At 45.5% G+C, this 25,868-nt stretch overlaps 1 protein-coding gene across 7 annotated transcripts in view; it reads right to left on the bottom strand.

Annotated features, from left to right (window-relative positions):
* LOC126212834 (uncharacterized) overlaps positions 1-25,868 on the bottom strand; it is a 442,779-nt gene that overhangs the window by 33,400 nt on the left and 383,511 nt on the right. The window contains exon 3 of one of the 7 annotated variants that reach the window (XR_007540938.1): positions 11,669-15,164. The exons of 4 other annotated variants lie outside the window; for them this stretch is intronic. The gene's annotated coding sequence lies outside the window, so the exon portion shown is untranslated. Of the gene's footprint in view, positions 1-11,668; positions 15,165-25,868 lie in introns of those variants that run through there. 2 more of the 7 variants (XR_007540933.1, XR_007540937.1) reach the window with 2 other exon arrangements.

The raw sequence follows: 25,868 nt of genomic DNA, 5'->3' as shown, positions 1-25,868 counted from the left end.
ACAGCAAAGGACTTGGAAGAGCAGTTGAACGGAATGGACAGTGTCTTGAAAGGAGGATATAAGATGAACATCAACAAAAGCAGAATGAGGATAATGAAATGTAGTCGAATTAAGTCGGGTGATGCTGAGGGAATTAGATTAGGAAATGAGACACTTAAAGTAGTAAAGGAGTTTTGCTATTTGGGGAGCAAAATAACTGATGATGGTCGAAGTAGAGAAGATATAAAATGTAGACTGACAGTTGCAAGGAAAGCGTTTCTGAAGAAGAGAAATTTGTTAACATCGAGTATAGATTTAAGTGTCAGGAAATCATTTCTGAAAGTATTTGTATGGAGTGTAGCCATGTATGGAAGTGAAACATGGACGATAAATAGTTTAGACAAGAAGAGAATAGAAGCTTTCGAAATGTGGTGCTACAGAAGAATGCTGAAGATTAGATGGGTAGATCACATAACTAATGATGAAGTATTGAATAGAACTGGGGAGGAGTATGAGGCACAACTTGACAAAAAGAAGGGACCGGTTAGTAGGACATGTTATGAGGCATCAAGGGATCACAAATTTAGCATTGGAGAGCAAAAATCATAGAGGGAGACCAAGAGATGAATACACTAAGCAGATTCAGAAGGATGTGGGTTGCAGTAAGTACTGGGAGATGAAGAAGCTTTCACAGGATATGGTAGCATGGAGAGCTGCATCAAACCAGTCTCAGGACTGAAGACCACAAGAACAACAACAACTATAGTTGGAGACATCTTCCTTACTTCCCTTTTTATACACTGGTTTCACTACACTCATTTTTAGAACCGTTGGATACATGTTTCTCTAATGCTGCAATTGATCAGGTGAGTAAGAGGTTTAGAGATTTCTTTTAAGCACACTTTAGTAATAGTGCTGGATATGCAATCCCATCTGGATGAGAATTTTTTCTTTAACATGTATATTGCCCTGCAAACCTCCTGCTCATCCACTTTCACAAATTCAATATACTGGGTGAGATGGCATCGGGTCTCTATCTGTGAATCTATAATATGGGTTGATTGTTCGCCAGAAATGTAGTAGTTATTAAAAATATTACTTATAGTATCTGGGTTTTTTATAATGTTACCATCACGTCTTATGCTGAGTGGTTCCATGTTCATCTTGTTGGGACCTTTTCGGTATTTTTCAATCAGCTTCCAAGGTGCTTTGCTAATGTTGTCAGACTCTTCTATTGTTTTGCCATTTATCTGCTTCCTTAGGCTAACAATTTCAGTTTTAAAAGTTTCCTCTGTCTATTTTATTTTCCTTGAAAACCTGCATAGTAGCAGCTTTATAAAGCTTGTTTAGATCATGTACTTGCTGCCTGAGCCTAATCAGATTTGTTGGGAGTTTTAGGCTAGGATTACTTCCATTCTGACAGTTCTTTATTTTTTGTTATGGTTTTAGGGCACAAACCTGCTACGGTCATTAGTGCCCGGTCTGTGACTTAAGAAAAGCTAAAAATATGAAACTGGAAACCAGCAGCAATGGGAGCAAAACTCAAAAAAGTGGGGAAACCAAAAACAGAAGGAAAGCTTAAAAAACCACTATAGAAGGGGGGTTGTTTGTCCCCAAAATGAGCTTCAAACAACTGATGTGGTCTCACTGGCACCAATGAGCTCGTGAACGCAATCGGCTGATTGCGTGTCATGTGCTAAAATGGAAGATATATCAGGCGACAGCTGTAGACGGGCGCCTAACGGAGTAAAATAGGGGCACTCAAGGTGTCTCACCGTCCACAGTCGAGAGCAGTGGGGACAGAGTGGGGGAGGATTGCCACATGAAAGATGTCGATGGCTAAAAAGACAGTGCCCTATCCGGAGTCTAGTTAAAATTACCTCCTCCCAATGCCGAGTTAGGGAGGAAGATGTCCAAGCACAGGGAAGAGCTTTCACGTCCCGCAATTTATTATTGGGAAGTGTCGACCAATGTGCGTGCCATAAAAGAGCAACACGACGACATAACACACTCCATAGATCGGCGAAGGGAATCGTGCGAATAGCTGGCCGAGGAAGAGAGACTGCAGCCTTGGCCGCTATATCGGCGCCTCATTTCCACAGATACCAACATGTCCCGGGATCCAGTGGAATGCCACAGAGACGCCCCCCAAGTGGAGCAAGTGGAGGCACTCCTGAATCCGGTGGACCAGAGGGTGCACAGGATAAAGAGCTTGGAGACTGAGGAGAGAGCTGAGAGAGCCTGAGCAGATAACGTACTGTATCCGCCGATGGCGGTGGATGTATTGGGCAGCCTGGAGAACAGCGTAAAGCTCCGCAGTATACACCGAACACTCGTCGGGAAGCCAAAATCGATTTGGGGTGTTGCCAACAATATAGGCACTCCCAACACCAAACGATGTTTTTGAGCCATCAGTGTAAATAAATGTGGCATCCTCCATTTGTGCGCAGAGAGCAGCAAATGCCCGACGATAAACAAGAGAAGGGGTACCTTCCTTGGGAAACTGACAAAGGTCACTGAGCAGGCGGGTCTGGGGCCGGAGCCAAGGCAGTGCTGTACCCCAAGTTGTCAAGAAAGTTTTAGGAAAATGGAAGGAAAGAGAATGGAGCAGTTGACAGAAGCGGACTCCCGGTGGTAGTGGGGAGGAAGGGAAGGGTGGCTTGCATACCCTAAACCCAAGGAGGCATTGAAAAAGATATCATGGGCCGGATTTGCAGGATTGGAAGACACATGGCTAGCATAACGACTCAGAAGGACAGCTCGCCGATTGGACAGCAGAGGTTCAGCAGTCTCAGCATAAAGGCTTTCCACAGTTTTCTGTCAAACATAAGACCCAAGAATTTAGCGACGTCCGAAAACGGAAGGTTGGCAGGTCCTAGATGTAAGGAAGGTGGAAGAAACTCTTTACGTCGCCAAAAATTAACACAAACGGTCTTACTGGGAGAAAAGCGGAAGCCGGTTTCAGTGCTCCAAGAGTGGAGGCGATTGAGACATCCGTGAAGACGTCGTTCAAGAAGGCTGGTCCGTTGAGAGCTGTAGTAGATCGCAAAATCGTCCACAAAGAGGGAGCCCGAGACATCAGGAAGGAGACAATCCATAATTGGATTTATGGCAATGGCAAACAGTACAACAAGCACGGAGCCCTGGGGTACCCCGTTTTCTTGGGAGAAGGTACGGGAGAGAGTAGTGTTCACCCGCACTTTAATGTGCGCTCCACCATAAATTCACGAAGAAAAAGGGGCAGCCAACCTCAAAAGCTCCAAGAGAACAGTGTGCGGAGGATGCCTGTCCTCCAACAGGTATCATATGCTCTCTCCAGATCAAAAATATCGCTACTGTTTGGCGTTTCCGGAGAAAATTGTTCATGATATAAGTGGAGAGAGCAACAAGATGGTCAACTGCAGAACGATGCTTTCGGAAACCGCATTGGGCACGTGTTAAAAGGCTGCGGGACTCCAGCCACCAAGCTAAACGGCAATTCACCATACGCTCCAAAACCGTACATACACTACTCGTGAGAGACATGGGTCGATAGCTAGAGGGAAGATGTTTGTCCTTTCCAGGTTTCGGAACAGGAACGGCTATAGCTTCCTGCCATTGCCTGGGAAAAGTACTGTCGGTCCAAATTCGATTATAAAGGCGAAGGAGGTAACACAGACTATGGTACGATAAATGCAGCAACATTTGTATGTGTATACCATCCGGTCCTGGGGCGGATGAGCGAGCAGAAGAGAATGCATGTTGGAGTTCCCGCATGGAGAAAACAGTATTGTAGCTTTCGCGATACTGAGAGGAGAAGGCAAGAGGTTGCACTTCTGCTGCAAGTTTCTTTGGGAGAAATGCTGCCAGGTAATTTGAAGAGCTCAAAATCTCAGCAAAGTGTTCACCCAATGAGTTAGAAATTGCGACGAGGTCCACTAATTTAGCATGCGCGACAGTAAGCCCAGAGACCGGGGAGAAACTAGGCGTGCTAGATAACCGTTGAATCCTACTCCAAACCTGCGAGGAGGCAGTGAAGGTGTTAAATGAGCTAGTAAAGAAGTCCCAGCTTGCCTTCTTGCTATCGACAGCATCGCGCACAGAACTGCTTATAGTGGATACAGTTGGCCAAAGTAGGATGGTGTCTGAAAACGTGAAGAGGATGTCGCCGCTCAGGTATTGCGTCATGGCATGCCTCGTTCCACCAAGGAACTGGGGGGACCGGAACAATTCGGAGGTGTGAGGTATTGAACGTTCTACAGCTCTAAGAAAAACTTCTGTAATATGAGTGACCTCATCGTCAATGCTAGGAAAGCGACGGTCATCTAATGTCGCTAGAGACAAAAAAAGTGTCCAAACGGCTTGGGCAAACTTCCAGCGTCGCGGGCGCATATATGGCAGTTGAGGCTGCAGCCTAAGGACACATGGAAAGTGGTCACTCGAGTGTGTATCATCGAGGGCGAACCATTCGAAGCGCCGAGCTAGCGGAACAGTACCGACCGCAAGGTATAAATGAGATAAATTTGTCGTGGAGGCAGACAAAAATGTGGGGACCCCAGTGTTGAGGCAAACTAGATCCGCTTGGTGGAAGACATCTAGCAATAGTGAGCCACGTGGACAAGGATGTGGAGATCCCCAAAGCGGGTGGTGGGCATTGAAGTCCCCAACCACCAAATAGGGGGGTGGAAGCTGACCAAGAAGATGAAGGAGATCAGCTCGTGCCATTGGTGTGGACGGTGGAATGTATACAGTACAAAGAGAGAATGTGTATCCAGAAAGGGAAAGACGGACGGCGACAGCTTGGAAGGAAGTGTTTAAGTGGATTGGGTGATAATGGAGAGTATCATGGAGAAGAATCACGAGTCCTCCATGGGCTGGAGTGCCTTCAACAGAGGGGAGATCATATCGGACGGACTGAAAATGAGGGAGAACAAAGCAGTCATGGGGACGCAGCTTTGTTTCCTGAAGACAGAAGATGACCGGCGAGTAGGATCATAAGAGGATCGACAGTTCATCCTGATTGGCTCGAATGCCGCGGATATTCCAGTGGATAATGGACATAGGGTGAACAGAAAATGGAGGAATGTGACCAAAGTTGCTGTCAACTCAACGACTGCTCAGAGCTTGCGACCGACAGCACGGAGTGGCATTCAGCTGAAGGCAGAAGATCCTGATCCATAGGTTGGTCAGGAGCAGCTCCTGCCACCAGCGATCGGCCGGTCGATCGGCCACTAGCAGTGCGCCTCGGCGACACAGAAGATGGCCGAGGGCGATTTCTGCCAGGAGGTGCTGTAGATGGGACACGCCTTGGCGGAGAAGAAGAGGAACTGAGTTTATTATTAGCCTTTTTGGAAACAGAATGTTGAGATGAAGGAGGAACCGATGGTTGTGAATTGGAGTACGTAAAAAATCTTCACGAGTAGGCTCTTTTTTGGAAGTCCGGGTGTCTGATTTTGGGGCTCGAGATTTAGCAGAACCCGATGAAGGGTGAGCCATAGAGTGAGCAGGTGAGAGTGGGGAGGTTGAACGGGCGATCTTTCCGTTGGCCGATCTGACGACCGTGACACTAAAGGTGAGATCACAAGTCTGAGTGGCTGCCTCCTTTGTTGGCTGAGGAGAGGCAAGGACAGTGCTGTATTTACCTGTGTGAGGCACAGTGGGCTTTCGACTGGCGAATAACTTTCGAGCAGCAAAGGTCGACGACTTTTCCTTCACTCTGATTTCCTCAATGAGCCGTTCGTCTTTAAATACAGGGCAATCTCTAGAGGAAGCAGCGTGATCACCCATACAGTTGATGCAACGAGGGGATGGAGGTGGACAAGCACCCTCATGGGCATCCTTGCTACATGTAACGCATTTCGCCGGATTGAAACAGGACTGGCTGGTATGATTGAACCGCTGACCCCAATAGCAATGCGTAGGGTTTGGGATGTAAGGGCGAACGGAAATTATCTCATAGCCTACTTTTATGTTCGATGGGAGTTGAACTCTGTCAAATGTCATGAAGGCAGTACGGTTTGGAACGACGTTCGTGTCGACCCTTTTCACGACTTGATGAACAGCAATTATGCCCTTGTCGGACAGGTAGTTTTGAATTTCCTCGTCGGACAATCCGTCGAGGGAGTGTGTATAAACAACCCCACGTGACGAATTTAAAGTGCGGTGCGCTTCCACCCGGACAGGGAAGGTGTGTAGCAGTGAAGTACGCAGCAATTTTTGTGCCTGGAGGGCACTGACTGTTTCTAACAACAAGGTGCCATTTTGTAATCGGGAACAAGACTTTACAGGACCTGCAATTGCATCAACACCTTTCTGAATAATGAAAGGGTTGACCGTGGAGGAGTCTTGACCTTCGTCAGACCGAGAAACAACAAGGAACTGTGGCAACGAAGGAAGAACTGTCCGTGGCTGAGACTCATTGAACTTACGCTTGTGAGCAGACATAGATGAGGAGGAAACCATTGCGGAAGTATCCCCAATGATTACCGGCGTCTCCGATGGCGCACTCCTTCCTTGTGGGGGCCCCCTCTGAGGGCAGTCCCAGGAGGGACCAATCGGCACTTTCGGAAGGCATCAGCTCGGGTACTCACCCCTCCCTGGGCCTGGCCATTAACAAGGGGTGCTTACGTGTCCTTCCTGTCTACCTGGGGCGGGGAATTACGCATCACCCTGTCACCGGCTACACATGGGAATGCGTGGGTCGGCCTTCAGACCCGCACAGGGAGGAAAAAAAGAGAAAGGGAAAAACAAAGAAAGGGAAAGGAAAGAAGAGAGGTCCCAAATGCCACGACGGAGAAAAGGGTAAAAAGAATAGGTAAGGAAAAGAGAAGAACAAAGCAAGGACAAAGAGTTGCCAGCAGAGAAAGTGAAGAAGAGAGAGTGTTTTACATTTTCGAGCGTCCGTCTCTGGATGTAGGCACAAAACATACTCCCAGAGGGGGAGAAAGGGAAGGAAAGAGGCGGAGGTGGTGAGGGGGGGGGGGGCGAAGATGGGGGATGGCGAAAGATGCGGAAAACGAAGGTATGCAGCCCGGAAAGGAAGGAGGGCCACATTAGCTCGGGGTCCTGTGCTCGCTATGCATGTATCCACAAAAGAGTTGTGGACCCCCTGGGGGGGCATTTAGACAGTGTTTAACTACCTTCTGGATTTCTCTGACTTGACAACTATATTCATAATGATGCAGTAGGGTTGAGTAGAATTCATTCCACATCTCTTCCGACCCTTTTACCTGGTACACAGAATCCCATTTCTCATTCGCTACTTTGTCTTTAAGAGCATTAATATTTGAGGTATTCAGCATTCATTTCTGTAGACCATTTTTGTTATTTTAGGCACAACTGAATTTTTATATTCTATCACCTGACAGAAGTGGTCAGAATAAGGAAAATCTAAGTTACTGTAATGTACCTTATCTATAACACCTTTGTTGATTATATAGTGTAATCTATTCTAGTGGAACATGTGTCCGTCACTCTGGTGTCCGAGTTCACTATATTTACAAGATTGTATGAGGTCAGTACATCACTGAGTTGCAAGTTTGCTATACTATTTGAATTTGCATCTATATTAAAGTCACCTAATATAGTAAGGTCATCAGAACCACCCTGACCAACAACACTACTAAGTTTATTCATAAACAGCATTACATTAGCATTTGGTGGCCTATAAACTCCAATCACTTTATGCTTTGGTAACTTGAGATCATTATTGTGGAGTACAATACCTGTCATTTCAATTGATCCTTCTTTGGTGTGGTGTTCAAGAAAGGAAATTTTTTTAGCTTCTATATCCTTATCAACAAACTGCCACACCACCAGCTTTATGGTTTTGCCTACAATAACTATTTGCTAGTATGTAACCTTCTAACCTATAATATATTATTTCACTGCATTTTAGCCCATGTTCCATTATTACTAGTACATGTGGCAAATGTTCCTCTATGAATATTTGTAGAATGTCTAGTTTGTTTCTGCACATTTAAGTGCATTAACTTTAAGGGTGTTATCCCTTCTTGTTTATTTACCATCTTGTGTGAATCAAAATTGTCTGAGTTCACTTTTCCCGACATTTTGCAAACACTGGTTTTTTAGAACTCACCTGCAATGGCTGATGACTTATTTCACAGCCTGGCTTTTCTTTGCATGAACGGGAATTAAGTCATATCAGATATACATCCCTGAAAACTATTATTATGGTCCTTTATTCTAAAAAAGTTTCATGGCTGTAGCCCAGAGCAATTGGAGCTTTCTCCACACTGTCTTTCTCACACAGTTTGCTTATGTGGGAAACTAGCTTGGCCTCCCCTTTGCTATTAAAGTGGAATCCGTGTTTCGTGTGTTTGTCACAATTCACTTAAGTCTATCAAATGCACATGGCTAAATTTATCACACAGTTTCTTTAGCTCGGAATTGTAGTGTAAGCTTATTTTATCATTGTTTAATTAACCTAAAAGTAAACTGCGATATTGCTCATACATACTTATGCCGGTAACATAACTTACACGCATATGAAATGTGCCATGCACCTGTTCTTGTTGTTAAAATAGGATTTTGTCTCTTCTTTGCACTGCTGTTATGAGAATTCTTTAAATTTCAAGAAAATTTAAATCATGGGCAAAAAACAGTAAAAATAGGGAATAAAAATGGTAAATCTTAAAATCAAACCGGTTTGTGTGGTGAATAGTAATCCTTACCAACACATACTGCCATGCTGTTGGTGTATCTATCTTCATTCAAAAGATGTGCCAATTTTAATTAATTTTGAAATTAAAATGTCTCCATAACTTAATTATCAGTTACTATGTACTTCTGTCGATACATCTTATTGACATCTAAAAACTGAGTGCCTGATGTGTTTGGTGGGGTGAATGCTTTAAAAGTTATAAATTATTTATAAAATCACTTGTACTGAAATGTATCTGTCTCTGTATCTCATGTTGTATTACATTTCAACATTTTATATATATACCAATGGCTTCATACTAAAAATTTCATGTGTCTCCACGACTTCCTGGCCTCTGTGCCACACTCAAATCCTACCATCAGACCTTACCAACTGAAATTGGGACTCATCTGACAAGGACACAGTTTTCCAGTCATTGAGGGTCCAAATTATACAGTTACGAGCTCAGGAGGAGCAGCACAGGTAATTTCGTGCGGTTAGCAAAGACACTTGCATCAATTGTGTGCTGTTGTAGCCCATTAATGCCACATTTCGACACACTGTCCTAATGGATACATTTGTCATACACCCCACATGATTTCTGCAGTTACTCCATGCAGTCTTGCTTGTATGTTAGCACTGATAACTAAGAAAATGGCACTGTTCTGTCCATAAGTGAATGCTGTCAGCCACTGCGTTGTCCGTAGTCAGAGGTAATGCCTGAAGTCTGGCATCCTCGGCACACTCTTAGCACTGTGGATCTCAGAATATTGAGTTTGCTGATGATTTTCAAAACTGAATGTCCCACGCATCTAGCTCCAACTGCCATTCTACATTCAGAGTCTTAATTCCGATCGTGCGGCCGTAACCACTTTGTAAATCATTTCACATAAATGACCTGAGAACAAATGACAGTTCTGCAGTCCACAGCCCTCTTATTCCTTGTATACAAAATACTACCACCATCTGTATATGTACATATCACTGTCCCATGACATGTCACTTCAGTGTAATGAAACTGCAAGAGCTTAATTCAATAACTGTGTGCATGATTAACCTCATGAAGTTAACAACAGACTCCTACATCTCCATATTTCACATAAAATATTAGTGAGAGGCTCTCCATAGAAGCAGTAACAAAAGCACCTCAGTTCTGAAGGTACAAGTAGATGAAGCAAAAGTGTATTATCAATTTGTACGGAAACAAGACTGCAATTATAACAGTTGAATGATGTGACAGGGAATCAGTAGCTGAGGAGGGAGGAACATAATGTTGCAGTCTCTCCCTGATGTTATTCTGTCTGCATATCAAGCAAGCAGTAAAACAGAGCAGAAATCTGCAGAGGGAATTAAGGTTTGGAGAGAATAAGTAATAACTCTGCATTTTGCTGATGCCTTTGTAATTCTGTCAGAAGCAGTAAAGGACACAAAAGAGCAGTTTAATGGAATGGACAGTGTCTTGAAAAATGGTTTCAGATGAATAAAACAAAAGAAGGACAAGGGTAATGAAATGTACTCTAAGTAAATCAGGCAATGCTGAGATAAATAGATTAGGAAATGAGACACTAAAACAGCAGGCAAGATTTGCTGTCAGCGGCAAAATAACTGATGCTAATCACAGTAGATAGGAGTATTTTGTTCGGTGGTGGTGGTCATTCAATTAAAAATTTAATAGATCAGACAGGCACACAACAACTGTTTTTTTTTTTCATTCACATTAAATGATCCCTAAAAACACATTAATAGCTCAAAATTCAGCACAATTCCTAGATAAATATTTATTTAATTTACAGTAGTGTTACTGAACTATCAGTCTGATGTAGTACACAGCAGAAAAGCTAATACCTCATATAATTGATAGAAACAAAGGCCAAGTTATTAAGTAAAGTTAAGTCATCATGGTCATCGATGAAAAATCCCTAGTTAAGTGATTCTGAACTGGTGCCTTCACTTTTTTATGTGGTTGGAGATATTTACTTTGATATGATTGTACAGGGACTTGGTGCTCACTCTCACTTTGATAGGTCTATTCCACTCCAACTGACTCCTCCTGCTAAAATGTGCTATTTTCTTTTTTTTTCCTATGTGAAAGGCATTTATTTACTTTATACAAGTTTTTGAACAGAGATACTGTCCTCGAGTCTATTCCAGTCTGATCTGAAATAGTTCAGGCACAGCTATTTTGCACTTAAGATTTTCCTTGTATGGCTAAATATGGAACTGAGGAGGGAGACAATGGAAGCTAATTAGCTCAAATCTGTCCTCAGATGATCTATCTTCAAACACATGGAAGTCTTGACACAAATACAGATGTAGTAATGTTATGAAATTGTTCATCATTTACCCTGCTTTACAAGAGTTTGGCCTCATATAGCTTGTGAATTTTGCTCAGCATTTTTCACCAACATCGTTACCGTTAAAAATCTTTTGCACTTGAATTCACTTCAAGAATGAATAATACTAAGAAAGCATTTTGGCACTGTAAAATTTCCACTGTATGTAGACCACGCTCAAAAACATTGTGGGGTGACGCCTGGCAAGAGGGTATATAAAATGAAGACTGGCAATAGTGAGGAAAGTATTTCTGAAAAGAAGTGGAATTTGTTAACATGTATGCTACTATGTAAAGACAAGTTGTTGTTTAATATTGTTAACAAAAATCTCTAAGAGCACTTGCATTATACATTTTAGATTTTTAAACAATACTATGATAAACATTCAACCTCTAATGGGACATCCTTCCCCAGCATTAATTTTCCTCAACAGCAGTTGTTGATACCACTATTAGCTTCCGAATTTTGGACAGATTAATATTATCTCAGTTGCTTTCCTGAAAACATTCATCTAATTTTATTTGCAGTATGTTTTATTTCTAGATAAAAGTTATGAAATTGAATTACTTTATAAAATATTTTAGTTTCAATATCAGAATTGATAAGTATTAGTTCTGAATGTACACCTGTAATTCTATTTTTGGGGAGATTTGAAATTATGATATACTTGCAGACTTAAAAAGTCTATTCTTAATTATGCAATAATGTACTGTGTACTGTCTTCCTTTCTTGATTCATTTATGAAATAATAATCCAAATTAATAATGTAACAACAACTAGAAGGAATTCATTTGTTAAGACAAGAAAGGACTCCAAGAAATCCACATATGATAACACTTCTACCACCCATATCACTTTACATACATATCACTAATATTCCTTGATCATGCAAACGATCAACTGCCTTCAACAGGCTATTCCGAAGACTGTTTGGGTCTGCAAAGTTACCAGTTAAAAATGATGCCACAACCTGAATAAATTAACTTCTTGTGAACGGCTGGAAAAATACTAACTATTTTCACAAAGTTTATATGGCTCACAGAAAAAAGGCAAACTCTTAATATGATGAAAATTTTAGGACAACAGGAGTGATTGTTGCTGAAAAGTGATATGCAATTGGTAACATTAGTTCTTTCATTTTCTTTATTACAATTTTTTGTGAAGATCATCTAATTACATTCATATATGCCAATCATTACTTGGAATCTATGCACTGACTAATTTACTTAGGTGCTTGAAACTTCAAGGACACCTTAATGACATATCTATCAAGAGAGCAGCCCACGCTCATGTCATTTCAGGAACAAGTTTTTATTCTAATAATATTTACACATGATAATCAAAATTAAGGCCACTGTTTTATAATTAATCAGTACATATCTTCCTTCCTGTAGATAGTACATTAGTATCCAGTCTTCTCTCCAGTGAATAGTACCTATTACCTTCCAAACTGAAATTCGGAAAGAAATACTACACTTGGACCGTATGTAAATTCACTCCTCCGAGTCGGAAAAAAATAAAAATTCGAAAAGCTCCTGTATGGCAGCGAAATTCACATCTTGGCTGTATGAGAGACCAGATTCCTAGATGACCTGGGTCAACAGAAGCGTCCGATCACACGCGTCGGCTTTGACCCGTGACGTAAGGGTGTTGTCGTGTGTGACGTCGTGACGGCGCGGAGTTTGGTTTGAGTGTGGCTGTCTCCAGTTCTGTTTTATCGTATTTTATTTACTTTTCTGATCTGTTCGTTCTATCCCGTGAGATTTTTTTTTTAAAAAGACAAAAAACATTAATCAGCTACTGAAGCATCTTTATCTTCTATGGGTTGCAGGGGTTACGACCCCTGGGGAGGTGGGTGGGTATTCATGCATGGCTGTCTTCACTTACACATTGTAACTACGCAAGGAGTCTAAATTTGTTTATATTTAATTTGCCCCCCACCCAAAACACCCCATTTCCCGCGCTTGCCCCGTTAGTGTCATTAAGCGTCTTGTGGAAAGTGTGTGTGTTTGTTTTTGTTTCTGCCATATTTGTGACGTCATGGGCCAAAGCAGACGGGTGGGATCAGACGCTTCCGTATTTCCGATGACCTCATTGTGGACTCTCAACACCAAAGAACATTGAAAGGAAAGCCAGCAATAAAGATAATGATTAACACTCCTCTCCTGGGGAGTGCCTTTTACCTAAACAGAACCATAGTTAATGTCATGAGCTTCTCATCAAAATCTGGAAGGTTATCCATACTGACAATCAAGTGCATAAACAAGAAATATACTCCCATATACTGCCACAAACCAATTAACAAAGGCAACAAGAACAACCTCCAAACAGTAGACGGCTTCTGGGATCTACTGGAAACAAATCTCCAGGATACATGTGAACCATAGAAAATCCTTCTAGGTGACTTCAACGTACAGATCGAGAGAGAAAGAAAATATAAAGACATAGCAAGAGGCTGCTCAGCACATGGAAGAACAAATCAGACAGTGCAAATGCTAACTGGATGCTGCAAAACTTCCCAGTTGTAGGTAATGTCAACTCATTTGCGTAAAGTCCCAAGAAAAGCAAAGACTTGGGTATCTCCAAATCCCAACCTAGGAGAATTCCAATTAGGCCATGTAGCAATAACCAGGAAAAACACTAGACAAGAGATGAGTGTTAAACTAATCAGGCAGTAAATTCGACTCTGATCACAACCTATGCAAAGTTAAAATGCATTTTCTCGCACCAAAATGAAACAGAGCCACCCATAGTGATCAAGTATAACACCAACCCAGTGAATATCAATCGAGATATTCCAAATAACTTAACAGAAGAAATCCACTCCTCTAGCATTGAGACCTGGCAACAACTCTGTACAGAGATCAATGATGCCGCAAAGAAAACACTGTCAGGCAAAGACAAAACGGTTAATCTGGTGGAATGAAGAATGTGAGAAAGCACTCGAAAAGAGAGTCAATGCATGGAACAATTCAGAAAACAAAGAAAAGAAACGGCAAGGATATTCTGCAGAGTCAAATAATCATTTGAGAAATCAAAATTAGAAAATCTCCAGGACAGCTACCCAAAAAATAACTACAGAGACTTTTTCAAACTTCAAAAGATCGGCTCAAATGATATCAGGACCCAAGTGTAAGCTTCAAAAAGGAACAGGGCAAAATTGGATTGAATAATGAAGAAAATTGCACTCTACTAGCCAGATACTTCTACAAGCTGTTCAACTGACAACCTCCAACCACCATACAAACTTCTGGCTCCTCTTCAAAACCTAGAGGATAACACCCCACTAACTGAAGAAGAAACAAAGGAAGCCCTAAAAAGTCTCAAAAACAACAATGCCAGTGGAGAAGACGCAGTATCAGCAAAAATGCTGAAATGGGCAGAACTGAAATCGTAGACGACCTACACCAAATCCTTCAGCAAATATGGGAGACAGAAAACTGCCAGATGAATGGAAAACATCATTGATCTACCCACTCCATAAGAAAGGTACAAACAACTTGTAAACAACTACAGAGGCATGTCACTACACCCAGTCATCGAGAAGATCCTCCCAGGGACACTGCTGAATAGAACGGACTCGGTGGATAGAGAGACTCTAGATAGAATCATCACAGAATTTGGGGTCAGAAACAAGCTGGCAAAAATTATCACATACATCTTAACAGGCACAACTTCCAAAGTGAAGCTTATGGGAGAACAGGTGTAAGACAGGGCGATGGATTATCACCAATACTGTTTAACTGTATCCTGGAGAAGATTGTGAGAATTTGGAATTCTGAACTTGAAAATCAAGGGATTGGCCCAATCTGTCTAGGAAGAATATCAGGAGGAATCAAAGTAAACTGCTGGGCTTTCACTGATGATTTTGTGACACTTTCAGAGAACTTAGGAGAAGCAGCCACACACACTAACCTACTACAGAGGATGCCTGGCAAAACAGGAAGTGTGTGTGAATTCCTAAGAAAGCGAACTGTTCAGCTAATCAGTTCCGGCATGTCATGCCATGACTTAGGATCTCTAAAGGGAAGACCAAAGTCATGACAAGTGAGAAACATGGACCACAATTCCTTGGAACGGAGATTGGGTAGATTTAGAGGGTAAAAAAATTCAAATACCTCAGTGAAGCCATACAAGACAACGGACTGGAGAAAGCCTCTGTGGGGGAACAGATCTCACAAATGCAGAGAGCTTACAGATTTACTACAAACCTTAAAAACAAAAAGTGCATCTCTTGGAATGTCGCAATACAGCACTACAATGTTGTGGTAAAAACAGTGTGCCTGTATGCCAGTGAATGCCTCAATGAATTACAAGTTGGAAAAGCTGGACTTACTAGGAAGATAAGTATTAAGGGAAAATCTTGGGTAAAACCCAGGTTGAAAAAGGTTGGAAATTTCGAAGCAACAATGAAATCTACAATAAGGTGGAGAAAATTTCAGAGACCATGAACTCTAGGACACTTGTACTGAATGGACAAAACCAGACTATCCAAAAGGATATTCGACTACCTGTGGAACAAGAACACAACAACGATAAGGATTGAGGAAGCTCGAAAAGATCTGGAAATGTTAACATTCAGGAAGTTCAGATGTAAAATAAGGATACATTGTGGACCATGACTACACATGAAAAGAAGAACCAAGACTGGAAAAGCCTGGGTGGATGAACAGAAGCAACAGCTCAGCGTCCATATACAGGAGTAATGGAGAAAGAAGAAACATCACACAGAGAGGAAATGAAATTGTAGTACGATCCTAACTGGTCAATTCACACATAATTAAATGAATAAAAACTTAAGGGAATTTAATTCTTGGAAAATTTAACATAAACTGATATACTCAGCTCTTTTGTTCACAATATGCTCTGTAGTTGCATAATTTTCTTGGTTTAAGTGTTCCTCATCTTCTCACTTGTTCTTCCTATTTCTCCTTGTTATTATGGTACCTTTAGTTGCCCCAAGATCCCACTTTTCAGCTTCAGCCACTCTCTTGGAATCAGTTGCAACCAACAGTGCCCATCTCATATTAAACCCGAATTATAATTCATACCAACTGTTGAACATCACACCTGTTAACTGCCTCACATTGAAACAAATTATACACATAATAAATGTTGAGAATGACTAAATAGCAGCAATGCAAACTACATGAAAACTTTGTAAGGAAAGCAACAATCTAAGACCAAAGACAGACACAGATATCATGTGAGCATCACAAATGGTATCTTCTAACAGGGATTTAAACTGGAGAAACAGTTGCGTAGTATGTGTTTTCTGAACAGGAGTCTGACAACACTGACGAATGCAGGCAGCGAGAACGTTAGGATGGACAGACATTAGAAATCTCTAGATTGATTTTTAAACAATTTCCTGATGTCCAGTTCACTTCTCGTAACCACACTTTTGTTCAAAAAACTCTAAACATGGTTTTAAGATGAAAAATAATTCATTTTTTAAGCCGATTCACAGGCTAGTGACTGTGAAGCTCACACCACAAAAACCAAAGCATGGCCCGGAAGCTGCAGCTCTGCTTAACTCTTCACATACAAATCATATATATAGCTTTTTAAACCTTTATCACCTTCAACAAAATGCCTAATTGGATTTCATTTAATCAAAGTACACAGTTTTTCCTGCCCATCTTCAAACTCTAGCTTCATTCTGTATCTGGCTTCAGTCCTCTTCCACAGTGTTCTTGCCAACAGCAGTGGGTAACTGGTGATCCTCTGTAATTCATAATCATTTGTACCACCAAAAAATTTCACTTACAGAGCAAATCATATTTTCATTTGGTTGCTTGTAATGATATGGTCTGAATGTAAAAATGTGTTCAACTTGCTGTTGATTGGAGCTACCTTCTCTATCATCATCATCAAATCAACACCTGTGAACAGAGAAAAATGTTTTATATAGGCCTTCCATTAAATTGAATAATACGCAAATAACATTTACCGTAAGATATCTTGCAGGTGTTTTTTTTATTAGTGAGAACAGTGAAATCATTATAAAATCTCAACTGCTTTCAGCCCCTTATTCAGCAACTCGTAATTTACAATATCTGCAGTTGTAATTTAGTGCAGGTCTCTTGTTGCATTCTGTCGTTTCTTCCTCAAACGGTTCAATGACTGAAAATGTGGTTACACAACTCTATTTTCACAATTAAAAATGTTCAAATAACGATCAACGTTTAAGCAGGGCTTTCAGCAGTCATTTTACCAGAACCTGGCCTACGTTGCCTTTAACAGATCTGATCTTAAACATTGTAGTCACAAGTATTTAGTTTAATCAATGACAGTTTAACCACTCGCATGCACTACGCAGTGAAATCATGGTTTGTTTCTTTACAACATTCCCAACCACAAAAATGCACTTGCACCTACAGTACATGCATAACATAATGACTTGGTATGTCTGGTGTGACGCTTGCTATCTTTCACTGACTACAAAACGAAACCACAAAATGCACAAATCCATGTTGTCTAAAAATCTGCAAGACAGGGCAGAATTGATGATCAACATACACTAAAATTACACTGCAGTTGTGTTTTAAACAGGGACGACACCGTTTAATTCAGAGCTCTTAGTCAATATCCAACATTCCACAATCTAGAATAAAAGATAGCAACTGTGTTCTATCGAAAACATGGATACTTGAAAACTGTGAGACACTGATGAAAATATTACTTACATTAATATCTTCTTTTATTACTATCCTTGCTTTTGGTTATTTCCATTTCGAAGGATTTAGAACTTCGAATTTCATAGGAATTACTTTCTGTTTTAACTGTTCTCTTCCAGCAGGTTGCTCTTCATCTCCAGCTGCGCATACTCAAAGTGAAACTTAAAACAAATCGTAACCATACACATTATGCAAAAAACACACGATATTTCAACTGTGACTACTTTCAACGGTTAACTACCTCCTCTACCTCTTTTACAGGTCTATAATCATTTAGCTCTCTAATGTTTAGTTGCTCTAACTCAAAATGACGTGAACTATTTAGACGAACTGTTAGAATGACTCGGTACAGCTCAGCAATCTGTTTCAGAATTTTGTAACCAAAATTTTACTTTCTCCCCACAAACAATACACGAAATCAGCCCCAACAGGGCTGCCATTGCATTTCTATTTGCAAGGAAAGGAAACACGCATATGCATTTAGCATTACGAGGCTTGTCCTGCCATCTATTGGTAACCCCGAACAACAGATTTATGGATACGAATTTACAACTGGAAGTTGATTGTATGTTGCATTTTGAATTTTCTGTAGTATTAGTTGTTATGAGACACACTTAATGATCTCAGCATTTATTTTTTTATTATTGAAGTTCCTATAAAGGAACATTAATTTCAACTATTTATGATGAGACTGCTACGGGCATGGGTCGTCATCCCTCCAAAACCCAGGCGATCATTGTAGGCAAAACCACCCCTTCCTTCCGCCTCCTTGATTTCTACATCACCATCTATGGCCGTCCTATCGCCCTCACTCCCACCCTTAAGTACCTTGGCGTCACCCTCGACCGTCGCCTCTCCTGGACTCCCCACCTCCGGACAATCCAAGCCAAGGCACGCTCCCGACTCAGCCTCCTCAAGCTCCTCTCCGGCCGTACGTGGGGTCTGGACCCCTCCACCATCCTCCACACCTATAAATCCCTCATCCGCCCTATCCTTTGTTATGCCCATCCGGCTTGGATCTCCGCCCCCCCTCCCTTTTATAAATCCCTCCAAATCCTTGAACGCCATGCTCTCCGCCTCCATCCGTCTCCCCTCCCCCACGCGGATCCTGTATGATCTCATCCCCTTCCCCCATCTCCTCCTTTTCCTTGAAAGGATACGGATCCTGTACACCTCCCGTAAACTTGATCCTCCTCACCCCCTCGTCTCCCCGATCCTCTCCCACCCCCGCCCGCTGCCGCGCCTGTATTCCCACGTCCCGCCCGGTCTCCATCTGTCCACCCTCCTTACCCTCTCCCAAGGTGGCTTCTGCCAGCTCCCTCTCCCTGATGATGTCCTCGTCCCCTCCATCTACCCCTCCTATCAACTTTGACCCTGCCCCGCCCCCCACTTCCCGTGTCCTTTCCTTTCGGCACCCTCCCTCCCTTCTCTTCTCTTCCCTTCTTTTTCCATCTCCCCGTCCCCTCCCTTCCCCCTCTTCCCCCGGGCTTCCTCTCCCCCTTCCTCCCTCCCCCCTATCTCCCCTGCCCGTGGCATCTCTGCTCTCCCCTCTCGCTCTCCCACTCCCCTTCCTCCTCCTCCTCTCTTGGCAGGTCCCCGGACTCGCACACGCATAGTGAACATTTGCGCGCCGGAGTTCGTCGCCTTCTGTGTTTCGTGTGTGTGACGTCGTATAGTGTTTTTGGTGTCCGCCGTCCCACTACTACGTTCACTTGTGCCGTCGGATTCATCAGTGTTTTGTGCGCCGTGCCAACGTGTTTTCAGTGTTGTTATCGTCACTTGTGAACGACTCCGTGTTTTTTGTGTCTCTGTGACCTCTCTGTTTTGCCCGTCATTTTGTTCATTGTCATTCACCATTTTTTATACTCTTGTAAAACGCTATGGCTGAAGAGCGGCGTAGTGTGCCGCTGCCAGCCTACCTGATTTGTACAGGTTTTAAAATAACAATAAAGTAAAAAAAAAAAAAAAAAATTGGTCGTCCATCATCAGAGGGTTGGATCCCCTCAGTCGACGACGTCAGGTTGCAATGCCTGGGCTACTCTCAGGTTGTAATCTCCGTCTTCGGCGGTTGTGTCTGTCTGTCTGTCTGTCTGTCTGCCTGCCCGTCGCTTCCTGCTGTCGCTGTCCGTCCGTCCGTCCGTCTGCCTGTTTGCCGCCGTCTGCTGTCCGTCCGTCCGTCTGTTCGTCGCCGCTGGTGCCCGCCGCCGCCGCCGCCGCCGCCAGCCGGTGCCCGCCGCCGCCGCCACCGCCGCCATCCGGTGCCGCCGTCGCCGCCGTCCTGACCCTGGTCTACGGCCGTCTTCGTCTTCATCCGTCTTCGTCTTTGTCTGTCCCCAGTTTCTGTCCTTTCCTCTCCGTTCTGTTCGTTATTGTTTCTGTCTACCGTCATGTCCGCTCCCACCACCGCTGCCACCGCTACCACCACCGCCATAGTTTATACTTCCCCTTCCGCCGCCTCCACCACTATAACTTGGTGTGCCCAGTCCCACCCCCCTCCTTCCATCCCACCTCTCCTCACTCTCCCTTCACCCTCTATCTTTGTCGCCCCCTCTCCCGCTTCTTCCTCTCGCCCCTCTCGTTCTGATCCTTTCCCCCCACTCCCCCAGCCTGTCACTGCAGCTCCGGCTCGGGTGGTGGCCCGTCGGGCCACTGTCCACGCCCAGCTCTCACCGTCACCTTCGCCATCACCGCCGCCACTGCCACTGTCATCGTCATCGCCGTCGCCTTCGCCTTCACCTTCACTGTCACCATCACCATCTCCGGCGCCGACTCCGGCCCCGGGACCTGCCCCTCCCCGCCACATTCCCGTTGTTCCCGTCCCCCACACCTCCTCCACCGCCGTCAAGCGCCCCAGTGGCACCCCTGCTTCCTCTGCTTCCAAAAAGGCTCCGCCTCGTCCTCCTTCCCCCACCCATGATGCCATGGATGTCTCCCCGCCTGTCCCTGCCCCCTCCTCTTCCTCCTCTACCCCCTCCTCCTACCGCTACCTCCTCTCCCGTCCTGATCCCTCTCTCCTTGAAGCCCGGAACCTCACCCTCTTCCTTCGCCAGCATTGTCCTGGTGCCCCCATCTCCCTCCTCACTCCTCGCCGTGATTCGGTCCTCATCTCCTCCCCCAGCCCAACCCTCCACACATATCTCCCCTCCCGCATCCCTGTCACCCGCTTTGGCCCTCATGCCTCTCTCACCCCTGCTCCTTCCCCACCTCCCTCCCGCCAACCCCAACCTCCGCGTCGCCCGCCAACTCTCACCGCCGTGATCACTCGGCTTAGTCCAGTGATCACGGAGGAGGAGGTGTTGGCGGAGCTCAAGTCGCATCCCCATTTGGAGGTGCGTGCGGTTCGCCGCATACATAACGCTGCCGGCTCCACCCGCCTTATGCGGGTTTTTTCTGAGCACGCCCCCTCCATTGACCGTCTCCTGAAGGAGGGTGCCCTCCTTTTTACCCAGCGGTACAAGGTCGACCCCTCCCGTTCCCCTCCTCAATCCCTGCGCTGCCAGAGGTGTCTGCGCTATAACGCGCACCCCACAGCTGAGTGCTGCGAGGCCCCCACCTGCCCGCATTGTCGGCAAGCGCACTTCCTCCGGCAGTGCCCTAACATCCAATCCCCTCCTTCCTGCAATACCTGCAATCTCCCCCATCCCACCTACTCCCAAAAGTGTAAAGCCCGACACCCTCCAACCACTCCTGAACTCACCGTCCCTGTCCGTCCCCTGGACGCCCCCACCCCTCCTGGCAATTCCCTTCATCCCCCCCCCACCGCTGAGGACATCATCAGGTTCCTAACCATCGTCCTCCAGAATGTTCATCCCTTTCAGCGCCCCCACACCCTCCAGCAGATCTCCCTTGCCGCCCGTTCCGTATTCCAACTCAAGATGTACGCCACCTACTCAATCAACCAGGCCCATTTCACCTTCTCCCGCCTTGACACCCTCGTCTAAATCCCGATCATGGCGCGACAGCAACGTATCCTTTTCAACAACATCCGCTCCCTACCCGCCAACAGGAACCTCTTCCTGCACACCCTTGCCACCCACCGCGTGGATGCCTTCCTCCTTAATGAAACCTTCCTCCAACCCCACCACACCATTCACACTTCGCCCTACCTCCTCCACCGCTCCGATAATCCCCTCCCAATTGCGCGTGGCGGAGTTGCCATTGGTCACCACCGCCAGATCCCCGTTTGGCTCCAACCTCTCCTTCCCGACCCCACCGAACACCTGATCCTTAGTCTCTTCTTCCCCGGCCTTACCGTTACCTGCGCCACCATCTATGTCCGCCCCAACGCTCCTATTCCCTTCGACTTCCTCTCCCACATCGACCGTACCTTCTCCTCTTACATGATTGCCACCGACCTCAACATCCATAGTCGTTCCGCCGCCCAGTTACGGCGGTGGCATCGGTTCCTCTCCTCCCTTCAAGGCGACCTCACTCCCATCCCCCAGCACACCCGTCCCGAATCCAACTCCACTCCTGATGTTATCCTCTCCTCCCCCAACCTCCTTGGCCGCATAACGGTGGATGTCCTGGAGCCTATTGGCAGTGACCATCTCCCTGTCCTCCTCACCGTTTCAGACGGTCGTCGCCCCCGCCCCGACCCTCGTAATGACCCTCCCCCTAAGTACGTCCACGACTACTCCCGTGCCAACTGGAATGCCTACCGGGATACCCTTTCCACCCAGGTCGATAGCCACCCCTTCACCTACCACCACCCTGACGATGTTACCCATGCCGCTTCCTTTCTCCAGCAGACCTTGTCTGAGGCCGTGGAGGCCCACGTCCCTACTGTCGCCATCCACCCCCACCGTCCTACCTTACCCCCACAGGCCGTCCTCCTCCTCCGTGAATCCCGTCGTCTCTACCGTGCCTTCCTCCGCACGCGTGACCCGGACACACTACGACGCCACCGGCAACTCCAGCGACACATTCGTAATTTGCTCGCGGCTAAGAAACGCCGGGACTGGCGACAGACATGCACCCGTTTAAATGCTACCCTACCAATAAACTCGTCCAAGTTCTGGTCGGCCTTCCGTCGCCTTACTGGAACTAAGCCCTCCCCTTCTTATCCTCTTCTCCATGATGATCACCCTTTCTCTGACTCCCTTAGTAAGGCCAACCACTTTGCCTCCTACCTCTCCGATGTATTTTCCATTCCCGATGATCCGCAGTTCGATTACTCCCTCTTCCCGGATATCCGCGATCGAACTGACACATCTGTCCCTCCCCTCGCTCCTGGTTTCCAGTACTTGGGCAACATTGCACACACGGAACTCAATGCCCCTATCACTACACAGGATCTCATTGCTACACTCCGCACGAAACTTAACACCGCTCCTGGCCACGATCGTGTCACCTACCGTCACCTTCGTGAAGCTCCTGTCTCTTTCCTCTCCACCCTGGCCAGGCTCTACAATGTAGTCCTGTCCACCGGTTACTACCCCGACCTGTGGAAAACCTCCCATATCCTCATGAACTGCCGTCAGCCGTCTCCTCCTACCGCCCCATCTGCCTTACCTCAGTCTTCAGCAAGGTCCTGGAATCTATCCTCACCCGCCGCATGCACCAGCATCTCCGCCAGCACCGCCTCCTTCCCGTTACCCAGTGTGGCTTTCGGCCATCCTTCTCTTCCGACGACCTTCTCCTTCACCTCACTCATCTCCTTACCGAACAGCTTAATTCCCGTCGCTCCGCAATCTTCCTCTCCCTGGACCTCGAACGTGCCTATGACCACGTATGGCATTCCGGTCTCCTCTTCAAGCTCCAAACCTTCGCCCTTCCCATTAACTACATCCGTCTGATCGGCTCCTTTCTCTCCCGCCGTCCTTCCTATGTCATCGTCCATAACACAGATTCCTACACCTTTTTCCCCTCTGCCGGTGTGCCCCAAGGCTCCGTCCTCTCCCCCCTTCTGTACCTCTTGTACATGGTGGATATGCCGCCGCCGTCAGCCCCCGTCCACCTTCTCCAGTTTGCCGATGACACCGCCTTCCTTGCCCTTGCCCCCACCCTACAGCACTCCCAACACCTTCTCCAATCCCATCTTGACCGGTTCACCGCTTGGTGCAACCAGTGGTTGCTCAAGGTCAATCCCTCCAAAACCCAGGCGATCATTGTAGGCAAAACCACCCCTTCCTTCCGCCTCCTTGATTTCTACATCACTATCTATGGCCGTCCTATCGCCCTCACTCCCACCCTTAAGTACCCTGGCGTCACCCTCGACCGTCGCCTCTCCTGGACTCCCCACCTCCGGACAATCCAAGCCAAGGCACGCTCCCGACTCAATCTCCTCAAGCTCCTCTCTGGCCGTACGTGGGGTCTGGACCCCGCCACCATCCTCCACACCTATAAATCCCTCATCCGCCCTATCCTTTGTTATGCCCATCCGGCTTGGATCTCCGCCCACCCTCCCTTTTATAAATCCCTCCAAATCCTTGAACGCCATGCTCTCCGCCTCGCCTATCGCATCCATCTCCCCTCCCCCACGCGGACCCTGTATGATCTCATCCCCTTCCCCCACCTCCTCCTTTTCCTTGAAAGGATACGGATCCTGTACACCTCCCGTAAACTCGACCCTCCTCACCCGCTCGTCTCCCCGATCCTCTCCCACCCCCGCCCGCTGCCGTGCCTGTATGCCCACGTCCCACCTGGTCTCCATCTCTCCACCCTCCTTACCCTCTCCCAAGGTGGCTTCCGCCAGCTCCCCCTCCCTGATGATGTCCTCCTCCCCTCCATCTACCCCTCCTATCAACTTTGACCCTGCCCCCCCCCACTTCCTGTGTCCTTTCCTTTCGGCACCCTCCCTCCCTTCTCTTCCCTTCCCTTCCCTTCCCTTCCCTTCCCTTCTCTTTCCTTTTTCCCCGTCACCTCCCTCCACCCCTCTTCCCCCGGGCTTCCCCTCCCCCTTCCTCCCTCCCCCCTTTTCTCCTCTGCCCGTGGCATCTCTGCTCTCCCCTCTCCCACTCCCCTTCCTCCTCCTCCTCTCTTGGCAGGTCCCCGGACTCGCACACGCATAGTGAACATTCGCGCGCCGGAGATCATCGCCATCAGTGTCTAGTGTGTGTGCTTCGTTTTGTGTTTCGTGCAGTTACAACTCAACTGTTAACATGTGCTGTCGCCTTTCTCCGTGTTTTGTGCGCCGTGTCAACGAGTTTTAGTGTTTTTATCGTCCAACGTGAACGGCTTCTTGTTTATTGTTTTTTGTATCTCCATTTTTTGCCCGCCGTTTTTTGTATTGTTTGTATCGCCTCTATGTCATGTTCTTGTTCCACTTCAGGCTGAAGAGCAGCCTACTATGCTGCTGCCAGCCCGCCTGTATAGGTGATTAAAATTCCAATAAAGGAAAAAAAAAACATGGGTCGTCACGATTAATCATCCTGCTAAATATCTGTATTTTTGGAGACCTCTGACCGTTTTTCGGTCTGAGCTGGTATTACGGAGTAAAGTAGTTTCTCAGGTTGTTGTTGTTATCGTTCAATTGACTTGAAAGATCTCGAGTATTATTCATCTGTTTGACACACATTCTTTTCAGAATTTGACATTTTCTGTTAAAGGAAAATGGTGAATTTAGTTAATTTCTGATTATTTGGGTTATTCATCATCATCAGTTATCTGCTATATTAGCTGGTACTTTACATCTCCGTTTTCTGCGGTCCATTGCTACCGTCTTAGGCTACTGTATGTTGTACCGTCCATCATGTCATCCAGTATCTGGAATCTCTTCCTTCCTCACTTCCTTTTCCCTTCTACATAACCTTCTAACACTGTTTTTATCAGTCCGTCATGCATTCTTAATATATGCCCAACCCAATTTCTTTTTCTTCTCTTTATTACATCTAGTAACTGTCTTTTCTCTCCCACTCTTCATTTTTTACTCCGTCCATCCAACTTATTCTTTCCATCCTCCAGCATGTCCAGATCTCAAAAGCCTCTAGCCTTTCTCTTTTTTTTATTTCCCCATAGTCCACGTTTCAGTGCCATATAGAAGAACACTCCATACAAGACATTTTATGAGTCTCTTTCTGAGTTCTCTGTCCAGACCGCTGCAGAAAATTCTCCTTTTCTTATAAAACGCCTCTTTTGCCATTGCCATCCTTGTTATAATTTCTGTGGTGCACTTCCAGTCAGTGTCTATCCTGCTTCCAAGATACTTAAAATTTTGCACCTGTTATAGTATTTCTCCATTCAGCATAATTTTTATTTCCTTATTTCCTCCTAGTGCCAATTTTTTTGTTTTAT

This window comes from Schistocerca nitens, chromosome 11 (genome assembly GCF_023898315.1).
Source record: "Schistocerca nitens isolate TAMUIC-IGC-003100 chromosome 11, iqSchNite1.1, whole genome shotgun sequence".
NCBI lineage: Eukaryota > Metazoa > Arthropoda > Insecta > Orthoptera > Acrididae > Schistocerca > Schistocerca nitens.
Note: the sequence above shows the minus strand (reverse complement) of the source record. Positions and strands in the feature narration are given on the sequence as shown.